Source organism: Gossypium arboreum, chromosome 6, assembly GCF_025698485.1.
Source record: "Gossypium arboreum isolate Shixiya-1 chromosome 6, ASM2569848v2, whole genome shotgun sequence".
Lineage (NCBI taxonomy): Eukaryota > Viridiplantae > Streptophyta > Magnoliopsida > Malvales > Malvaceae > Gossypium > Gossypium arboreum.
The window spans coordinates 92,944,112-92,955,692 of NC_069075.1; the positions used below are offsets into that span (position 1 = coordinate 92,944,112).

Here is an 11,581-nt window from a genome sequence, read left to right on the forward strand (position 1 = left end):
GTGGTCCCGAGACCACCTTCTGACTAGGGTCAATTTTGGGCTGTCACATATATGGAGGCGTGACTTCATCGAGATGAGTATGGACAGCGGAAAGAGTAAGTACCTTGAGTTCATGGCTAATAGATGCTATGTTCATGCTCGGGGTGGAGTTGGTAAGATTTAAATCTATGTGATGATTTCAATTGCATTCCCGTAAATAAGGTATCGTGGAATAGATGAAAGTTCATTTGATTGCATGATTGTTGCGGAAATGAAATGATGTATGGAAATTGCTTCAAATATCCTATTGAACAGTATATGAAATGTAAATGTATGACTTGGTATGAGATTGATCCGAAAGATCTAAGGAACTATGGTATAGTTCGGTATGGCTGGAACACTTGGCCTTGTTTCATTATTTCATTTTATGATAATTGTATTAATGGATGGTTGTGGAATGCTTATGACTTACTGAGTTATAAACTCACTCGGTGTTTTATTGTCACCCATTTTAGGTTTCTTGGACTCGTCTCCTTTTGGGTGTTCAGAATCACAACGAAGTCATCACACCGGCGAGCAATTTTTGGTATTGTCTTCTTAGTCAACCTAGGAGAACATTTGGCATGTATGGGCTATTTTGTTTTGTTAAATTTTGGGTTGTAAACTTTAAGCCATGTGAAAATGGCCTATGTGGTCGTTTGAGTGGGATGCTAGAATCTATAGCCAGGAGTCTTAGAAACCTTAATTTTGATAAGGTGGCCATAATTTGTGTCACGTATGATGGATGATTAGTAAGGCTAAGGAAGGATTCATGAAATTGGCATAGTCTCATCGCAGTAACTGTTGCGGACGGCAGCAGTGATATGAGATCGAAAAATCACTAAAAATAGTAGAAGTGGAATTAATAGCTAAAAAAATTACGTACTCGAAGCTTGATGGGTGTATTTTCATATGGATGAAACGAAATGACCATTTGAGCTGTATTTTAAGAGATATCCAAGATTTCGTGAGACAGGGCCAGAACGGTTTCTGGATTCCATGTTCCGAATTTGAAAATTCATTATAAATTAACCAGAGATAATTAGGAGTCATACCACATATGTATAGATTCCTCTTTGAGTCTAGTTTCTATAGAAACAAATGGCATCAGTATTGAATCCCTAAAAAGGGAGTTATTCCAGTTGTAAGGCACGAAGGTCAGTGTAGTCGACCCCTGTAACATGGGAGAATTTAACTAATAAACTGTACTAATTGGCTTGACCAAAAATTCTAGAAAAAAATCTGTAGATGGAAATATGAGTATAGTTTCAGGGAAAAATTACAAAACTGATTTTCGAGTTGCAAAACTCAAGTTATGATTTTTGAAGCGACTAGTACACAGATTGGCAGCTTGTCTGGAAAATTCTCAGTAAGTGGTTTGAAGTCTGTTAACACCTCGTGTTCGACTCCGGCGACGGTCTCGGGTTCGGGGTGTTACACCATCCATTCTTTCTTTTTCTTTTTTTTATAGGGTAGGTCCTCCTCTCAGCACACACTCATTTCTCCCTCTTTATCAAGTGGATATTTCTAGTACAAGTTCAGCTGGCTAAGAATGATACTAATTGACAGCTGAGACAACATCTTCCTGGAATTACCACGACGTTTGTGCTAGCAATCTATCCAACCTTTTGTCAAGACAAAACTTCACTTCTTCACTTCTTTTTCTCTTTTCTGCACCTGTTATAAACAACACAAATTCCTTTCCTCCCACAAGTAAAAGTAACATATAGTGGCATTGAAAGCACAATCCAAGCTTCATGATGCAATGTTGTAAAAATACTACTATAATTTCTTAAAATACAACTAAATTTACTCAAGCATGAATAATTAACGAAGTCTATATGTCTGAAATATAACTCTTTTAAAGAGTTATCACACCCTCAAACCTGAGTTATTGTTTGTCCTCAAGCAAAATATGCATGAACGTAATAATTGTCATAGCAACATAACCACCTTTGTATTGTTAGACCATTAAGAGATCATTTTGTACTTTAGTTCTCAACAATATTCTATGTCTAAAAATTTGATCAAGTTTCATAAGCTTATTTAGCAAAGTCGGTGCAAAAAATATTACCCTAAAAGAAAGAAAAATCCTAACTACTCATGCAACTTCCATTATAGCAAGTATCTCCTAATTTACATACTTCATATTGTAACTAACTTAGTTCCCCCCCCTTTTTTTATTTGGCCTTATACATAATCAATTACATACATATTCATTTATTATGCCTATTTTTTTTACTAGGGGATTCAGCTCATCACATGATTCTTTGACTCGACAATTACAACAGTGTAACACCCCTAAACCGTATCCTTCACCGGAATTGGGTTATAGGGTATTACTGAAGTTTACAGAATAAATAGAGATAATGTTAAATAATGTTCATTATCAAAATTAGTCATATTGTCCCTTTAATGGACCCTCGAGGCTCATTATAAACGTTGGAATCAAGTCGGGACTAAATTGGGAACTCAGGAAATTTTTTGTAAAATTTCACAATTTCTCTCATATACAGGGTAAGTTGTGAAGAGTTTAACCATAGATAATCTCTTAACCATCCCATCAAATAAGTGGAAGATTCATTAAACTGTGAGACATTGCCCTACCATAATTTGATGTGTTTCCGATGCCAATAAAAAGTAACCCATCCAATTGTATTTAACATCCAGAAAATCGCCAAATAAAATTCGTCCAACTCCGAAATATCACAAGTACCCCCTCGCCTCGGACTATCACAAGGAAAACTATAACCAAAATCCTATTTATCCGGCATTAACTTGGAACTGCGCACATCTAAAGCGCCCTTTACTAAGATCAATGTAGTTGTATGTAAACCTAGAGAAATAGCATGATGAATCAAGAAGTCTCCAGGACCTATTGTTAAGAATAGTGAATTACTATTTTCATTATCAGCATTTAACCAGCCAGGCACCAATATTCTTCGACCCGTATTGAATGTTGGGCCATTCGTTGCAGATAAAAACACATCGAACCCGTATGAATTTTACAATGAGCAGATTGGATCCATTGGGAAAATATGGGTTCGATCAAGATTTGTTTCTACGGAGTCCCAAAAGCAAGCTTGACATCATTATGGACATAAAGTCCCAAAGTATGGAATCCCAGAAAAAGGCTGGCCCAACTTAAATGGGATATGATAGCTTTTTTATGGTCTAACATTCTTGCCAATACATTACCCTCATTCTCTTCTGGATTGTAATCTCTAATAAAAAATATAGCTCCGTGGGCAAAAGCTCCTGTCATAATGAATCATGCGATGTATTGGTGATGGGTATGTGACAGCCCAAAATTGACCCTAGTCGGGATGTGGTTTCGGGACCACAAAACCGAGGCATAAAAATAATTTAAAAATTTATTTTGATGCCTATGATATGTGTTAATTTGTGTATGACATTTTGATGTTTCAATTTAGAATTATAAATGTGAATTTCACTAGAAAGGACCTAGTAGTAAACTTTGAAAGTATGATGGGGAAATGTGTGATGACTAGTTGATCATGCATGCAAAAATAAGGGATTTGCATGTCAAATTTCCCCAAAGATGGTATAGTGGCCGGCCATGACAAGGGAATATGGGCAAGGAAAACATGTTATGACATGTTTTGTTAATGCATGATGTGATAAATGATAAAAAATTAAGCATGTAGGAAGAGAAACAAAAAATCAAAATTTGCTCATCCTTTCCCCCTTTTGCCGTGAGTGAAAGAGAAGCAAAGAAAAAATTTTGTTCATCCATTTTCTCTTCTTTGGCCGAAAATACTAAGGAAAAAGGAAGGATTTTTGCTTCATGCTTGGTTTAGAAGAGAACTAGAAGGAGATTCGGCTATAATTGCATCAAGATTAAGGTATGTTTGAGGTTGTGTCATGAGGTTCATGCTTGTTTTGGTTGCTAACTTGATGTGCATGTTAGCCATGGTTCAAATCCTTGTTATGCCATGAAAATGGTATTTGGCCAAGGTTGATATTGTGTTAAAGCCATTGCATGCTAAATGTGAAGCTTGTTGATGATGCATGTAATGATGGATTGACTACTCTTGAAATTTCTTTTTAGTATTCTTGAGTAGGACATTGAATTCTTTGTTTAACCATGACCAAAGTTAAAAGGGTATGGTTGTGATGTATTCGGCCATGGTGCATTCATGAGCATGATTTATGCTTGTTACTTGATTGGTAAAAATTTGTGTTTGGATGGGTATGAACCCTTGAGATTGACCATGCACCTATATATATATATATGTTTGCACATGATGTGTTGGAATGACATATATACTACCTCAAAGTATGTATTTTCATGTGATTGTGTTTTGATTATGAAGCAAATGATAGATGTGTATTGAGCTACAATATGTAAAGCATTAGCTAGTAAAATGTGTGCCATGCATGTGTGGTATTAAACATGTAATCGGCCTCAACATCAACATGCATAATCGGCCCATGAATGAGTACCTAAGAGGTTGTGTTGTTCGGCCATGAGTAAGCATGTTGAAGGCTTTGTGTGTTGAGTCGATTCATGAATTCCGTACTTATGTGACTTTAATGTCTAGTGAATATATGTGGGCTAAGTGCCTTGAGTTCCTCTTTTTGATACTCAAATGATTGAATCAATTTATTTGCTAAATTAAGCTCAAGAGCAAAGAGGGACCAAATCCGATAAAGGGAAGGAAAAAGTAGTCGAATAGCCATCGGAATCATTCGACAACATCCGAGGTAAGTTTTCGAGTATCGAAACTTAGATTTTGATTCGATTGAATGAAGTAATAAGCAATCGAAATTTGCCCTTGTATATGGCCATTGAGCGAAATGATATTTTGTTAAGTGAATTGTGCATAAAAGTTTTGTTGTGAAAATGAAACAAAGATGTGTATGAATGTTCGAGTGATATCGGGCTAAGCCGAAGGCAATTGTGCGAGCTATGATACGGGCTAAGCCCAAGGCAATTGTGCGAGCTATGATACCAGGCTAAGCCCGAAGGCAATTGTGCGAGTTGTGATATCCGGGTTAAGTCCGAAGGCATTTGTGCGGGTTACCATAACCGGGCTATGTCCGAAGGTGTTTTGAACAGTAGCTATATCCGGATAAACTCGAAGGTATGTGAATTGAAATTTATAAGCTGCTGGAAAATTTTCAGTTATTGCACATGTGAAATTCCCAACAACAAGGTATGTTTTGTGTGTGCTTTGCACACTATGAGTAAATGCGTACGAATATTCGCTCTAATGATAAATGAACTATCGGCATTAACTAGGCCGTTATTTGCGTATGAATATAAGAGTTGGGATTGTGAAGTAAGCATGTCTTTGAGAAATTGTGCATATGAATTGTTGTTTAGCTACTTGAATGCTATGCTTTGGTTGTGTGTATATTATGGCTCGAAACTTACTAAGCATAAATTGCTTACTCCGTTTCTTTGTTTCTCTGTTTATAGATTTTGCTCGTTAGCGATCGGATTCGGGATCATAGAAGTTGAAGTCAACCACACTATCAAAGCCCTTTTTGGTACTCCTTTAGTTGAGTTTTGGATATGGCATTTATAGGACTACCCTCGGTTATTTTTAAGTACTTGTGATGTATATGTGTACGGCCATGCGAAAATGGTTCGTAATAGTGGAGTATGGAATTTGACCATATGTGGTTTGTAATTATATTTGGTTTCATGATGTGATTATGGTTTGGAATGAGAGAGTTGGTCACATGATCAGCCATTGGAATGGTTAAATATGATCATATGTGGACCTAAGTATGACTAGACTATAGTTGGTCCATGGGAACTACAATATAGGTAAAGCCTACCTTAAAAACAGAGGCTGCCAGCTGCAGTGACGTGGATGTGAAAAATCACCAAAATTTGTAGGAATGGTGTTAAATAGTGAATAAATTATGTGATCGAACCTTGACGAGTCTATTTTCATATGAAAGTAACGAAACGATCATATGATCAGTATACCGAGAGATATTAAAGTTCTCGTGAGACAGGGCCAGAACGGTTTCTGGGTCCCCTGTCGCGACTTTGAAAATTTGCCATAAATTATCCAGAATGAATTAGAAGTCATGCCTTATATGTGAAGATTCCTTTTTGAGTCTAGTTTCATTGGAAACAAACGGTATCAGTATTGAAACCCTGTACAGAGAGATATTCAAGTTGTAACGCGCGAAGGTCAGTGTAGTCGACCCCTGTAACATGGGCGACTTTAACTAATAAACTGTACCAATTGGCCCGACCAAAAATTCTAGAAATAAATCCATGGATGGATATATGAGTCTAAAATCTGGTAAAATTTACGGAATCAGTTTCCGAGTTGTGAAACTCGAGATATACTTTTTAAGGCGACAGCGACGCAGTTTTCCAGCTTGCCTGGGAATGTCAAATTGGTCGGTGCCATAAGTGGTTTTGGCTTGTTAACCCCTCCTGTCCGACACCGGCAACGGTCTCGGGTTCGGGGTGTTACAGGGTATGTAACGCAGCTTGAATAGTAAAGTCTTGTGCTATGAATGCATAAGCAGGTAAAGAGTACATGTGTTGAGCTACCAAGGACATAATAACCCCTAAAGAAGCTAGAGCAAGGCCTAATTTAAAATGAATCGAATTATTGATTGTGTCATAAAGACCCTTATGCCCCCACCCCAATATTCCTCCTGGAGGAATATGTGCTTCTAAAAGATCTTTTATACTGTGACCAATTCCGAAGTTAGTTCTATACATGTGACCCGCTATTAGGAAAAGAATTGCAATAGCTAAATGATGGTGTGCAATATCAGTCAACCATAAACTTTGCTTTTGTGGATGGAATCCCTCGAGAAGGGTTAGAATGGCAGTTCCTGATCCTTGGGAGGCACCAAATAACTAACTACTTGAATCAGGGTTTTGAGCATAAAGATTACACTGACCTGAAAAAGAGTCTTCTTTTTTGTTCACTTTACTCTTTTTCTTTTCATTAAACTTTCTATTTAATGGTCCTAGTATGAATCTAGAGCTTTATCAAGGTCATAATTTATGGGAAAAACTAAATAAATAGAACAAAATAAAAAACAAATAGCGGTAGGGATGGATATATCACAAAATTGGACTTTTTTTATTCTTCCCAAATTTTTTTGTTTGGCTTTTCAGGAAAAAAAATACAAAAAAATGGGCATTTTAGGTTATGGCGGATCAGCGAATTATTGGGCCGAGCTAGATTTGAACCAGCGTAGACATATTTCCTGGATAGGCTGTGTGGCTCACATGGTCAATCTACACACCCAATTCCTAGGCCGTGTGGTGTATGAAATAGGTCACATGGCTGTGTCCCCAGTCCATGTAACTATTTGACTTGCAAAACTGTAACAGCCCGGTTTTAACTAAATTAGAACAGTGGTTTTGGACACAAATCTAATGTCAGAAAATTATTTTTAATATTATTTTATGTGTTTTCAGTATAATTGTATGTATGTGTGAAAATTTCGTGAGCTAATTTTATCATTTAATATTTAATTTGAGAAAAATGACTAAATTGCGTAAAATGTAAAAGTTGCATTCTACTTGTTAAAGGTGCCAAATAGCTTTGGCTTTTAAATAAGATGGCATTAAATGGTAATTAGAACATTTTAAAGGTTAATGGACCTTAATGGACATCCATTATATGTTATTTTATGCTTATAATAAAGGTTATAATAGTAAAATGGTTAATTAAGATATACTTTAATTAAAACAAAGCCAAAATTTCATTTTCATTCATCTTTGGCAACTAAATTTTAGAGACAAAAGAAAGAGTTAAAGCTTTTTAGGGTTTTACACCTCCCTAGCTTGATTAAGGTATGGTTTTAGCTCGATTTTTAATGATTTCTATATTTTGGCAATCGTTGCAGCTCAATCTAGCTCGCCCATACCTGTAATTTTGAAACTGTTAAAGATTTTGAGAGTTTCCATTGTTGAATTCATGTGTTCTTTGAGGTTTGATGATAATTTATGAAAGCTTGGTGATAAATTTTCATGTTTTGTAAAGTGATTTTTGATGAAAATGTAAATTAGGGGCTAAATTCAGAAATGTTGAAAATGTGTGATTGAAATGTGAAATAAATAAAATTTTAGGGCTGCAAAGGACCCTATACAAATTTGGAACTCATGAATTTAGAAAGAAATTGTGTAATTTGTGTTTTTATGTGTTAAGGACTAAATTGTAAAAATGTGGAACTTTAAGGGCTAAAGTCTAAAAATGCCTAAATATGTGTTTGTGGATTGAATTGAATGATTTGATGAATAAATGAGTTAATTTTGATTGTATATAGATCAAGAATGAAAGAAATCAGATTTAGATCGGGGAAAATCAAAGGTTATCGAATAGTCAATCCAGTCAGTTTATCCCGAATACAAGGTAAGTTCATATGCAAATAAATGTATTTAAATTGAATTTTATATGTTTAATTGTCATTGAACTGCTATGAATGTTGAATGATCAAATATGAGCAAGAATCGATAGGGTTACAATGTCCGAAAGTCCCGTACGAACCTTAGGAATAGTGTAGGATACGAATGTCATGACATTAGGATTAACAAGATGTGATTATGTGTAAGACCATGTTTGGGACATTGGCATCATTATGTGATTACGTGTAAGACCATGTCTAGGACATTGGCATCGTTATTTGATTTCGTGTAAGACCATAGTTGGGCTATCGGCATCATATGTTATAACATGTAAGACCATATCTGGGATATGGCATTGTAAGAGCTATATGTGATTTCTGAGTATCCTTAATAATTCCAAAAGGTTTAACGGGCAAAGTCAAGTCGAGAAAGAATGTGTGAATGAGTTAAGTGACTCAAGTACATACGAGATTCATACAAGTATTGAAAAAAGAAATATTTGATGAATTCATTCATGATATTGAATATGTATACATTAGGAAAGGTTTGTGAGCTTATATGTGCTTACTCATAGTTTGCCTATTGATGAAAATGATGTTGATTCATGTGGTAATTTTATTTGTATATGGATTACTAAGCTTTTAAAGTTTACTTTATATGTTATTTTCCTATTTTATAGATAGTCGAAGCTAGCTTGGTCTCGGGGATCATCAGGAACGCCATCACACTATCGATCAACTTGTTGGTACTTTTGTTATTATGTAAATATGGTATATGGCATGTACAGGCTAGTGATATGATGATGTGTTTTGAGATATGATATTAGTCATGAGATTTGGCTCATAAATGATGTAAATGATGGTGTGTATTTGGCCATTTGGGTTGGCTTATTATATGAGTTTGGTAAGTGAAACATGATGTGTATAAATGGCCTTGTGTTTTGGCATGTTTGTCGCGGATGTTGTGATGATTAATTGGTATGATTTGAGGTTTAAAACAGATGATAAGATGATGAGAAAAATGCATAGAGAATATAGGTGAAATTGTTGGTAATGGCATATTGTTTTAGTATGTTTTGGATTATGATTTGAATAGTGAAATGGGTGGATTTTAAATGACATGATTTGTATATAAAATAGCATATTTTGGTTGCCTATAAATATATTGAAATGATATGAAATGATGTGGTTTTGGTTTGCTTGAGGAGGGTGAGAAATGTGGCTTAAAAGAAGCCTATTTTCACCCCCACACGGTGAAGCATACGGGCGTGTGACTCGATCGTGTGTCTGTTGTAACTTAATTAAACAAGTCAGTGAGTTACACGGCTTACACACACGGACGTGTCTATTGGCCGTGTATGACACATGGGTTGGCACATAAGCGTGTGGCCTGCTGTGTGACCCAAGTCAATATACCCTTCAGATTTCACACGACCAAGGCATATGAGTGTATCTCCGGCTGTGTGATGCAAGTCAGTCTGTATGCCCTATTTCCACACGGCTTGTGACACGGTCGTGTCTGGTGGTCGTGTGAGGCACACGGCCTGTTCACACAGGTGTGTGATCCCTGTATGCATGAAAATTTTATAAGTTTCCTAAAATTTTTAAATGTTATTGGTTTATCCCAAATCTCTTCCAGGCATGTTTTAAGGTCACGTAGAGCCTTATAAGGGACAATGTGACTATGTTGGATTGAGGTTTATGTATTACTAGATTCTTGGATGAAAATTGTATGTTGTATGTTGTGATTTGATAGGTAATGCCTCGTAACTCTATTCTGCCGATGGATACGGGTTAGGGGTGTCACAAAAACATTAAGGTGCAGGTTTCACACGGCCAAGAAACACGCCCGTGTTCTTGGCCATGCATCACACATGGTTGAGACACACGCTCGTGTTTCTGCCCGTGTACTCAATTCTAAGCATTTTATTTCTCGAATTTAAGATGTAGGGGACACACGGCCAAACCACATGCCTATGTGCCAGGCCGTGTGTCACACACGGTCAAGACACACGCTTATATGTCTACCCATGTGGACAAAATAAAGTCATTTTCTAGCTTTATTACTCACCTAAACTTTGCCAATGACCTATACCAAAACTTTCATTCATATACCAACCAATTCAAACATCATAACCAAGTTAACTCTAACATCTAACATGGTATATCTTTACTTGCATTCATGATTATAATCTTACTTTCTTGTGAACATATATGTTAACATAATTTAATCTACCACACTAAACACATGTATATTCATCATAGTATAACCTTATAATATTATCAAAACAAATATTTACTAGTCATTCCAATGGCTAGATTATAATCAACCATTTACATGCCAATATGGCCAATTAACCTATACATGCCATTATAACCATAACTGATTTACCATATGTAACGAAATGGGCCGATGGATAGTGTAAGTGATCTCCTCCAAGTTTCCAATCCCACGAGTTTCTGATTTATTATAAAACAGGGAAATAAAACTAAGTAAGCATATAATGTTTAGTAAGTTTGTATAGCATGGTACATAACTTACCATTCATTCTATTTCAAGATAAACATGTAAGGCAATTCAATCAATTTGATCTCTAGCCCTACACATATCCTCATTGTCCTTGTTAGTCATACAATCCACAATATCATCAAGAAACATATATGGGCTCAACAACAATCAGATTTCCAGATATATAAAATTTGCATATCACATATTCATAATAATTTATCTTGAGTTCAGATTATTTCATGTCGGGACTTTATCCATTAATTCATTCAAAATATCAATGTCAGACAAGTAGTACATTCAAGGTGTACATATCTATAATCAAGGATGAACATATTCATCAAATAAAGTTCATGTACAAATATCATCATCTCATACTTTCATATATCAATTATCATGTATCATCATTTTCATGTATTTCAGGCAGATACATATAATAACTCATTTCTTATTCATATCTTCTCATGTCAAGATTTTTACTCGTTGAATTTATTTGAAATATTGATGGATACACAAGTAGTACACTTGAGGTGTACAAATCAGGATCTGTCAATTCTTATTTAGGGGTACCCATTAGGGTATATAACCAGAAAGCACATTCTCAAGCCACATATCATAGAATAGGATTACCAGTCCAAGCTAAATCTTGTCTCCAACGTAGTACATATGCTCACAAGAGCTTAATTAGAATTACCA

General features: G+C 35.7%; 1 pseudogene; it reads right to left on the reverse strand.

Annotated features, from left to right (window-relative positions):
* Window positions 1–1,670: 1,670 nt before the first annotated feature.
* LOC128293805 (photosystem I P700 chlorophyll a apoprotein A2-like) lies at window positions 1,671–7,942 on the reverse strand (annotated as a pseudogene).
* Window positions 7,943–11,581: the final 3,639 nt, after the last annotated feature.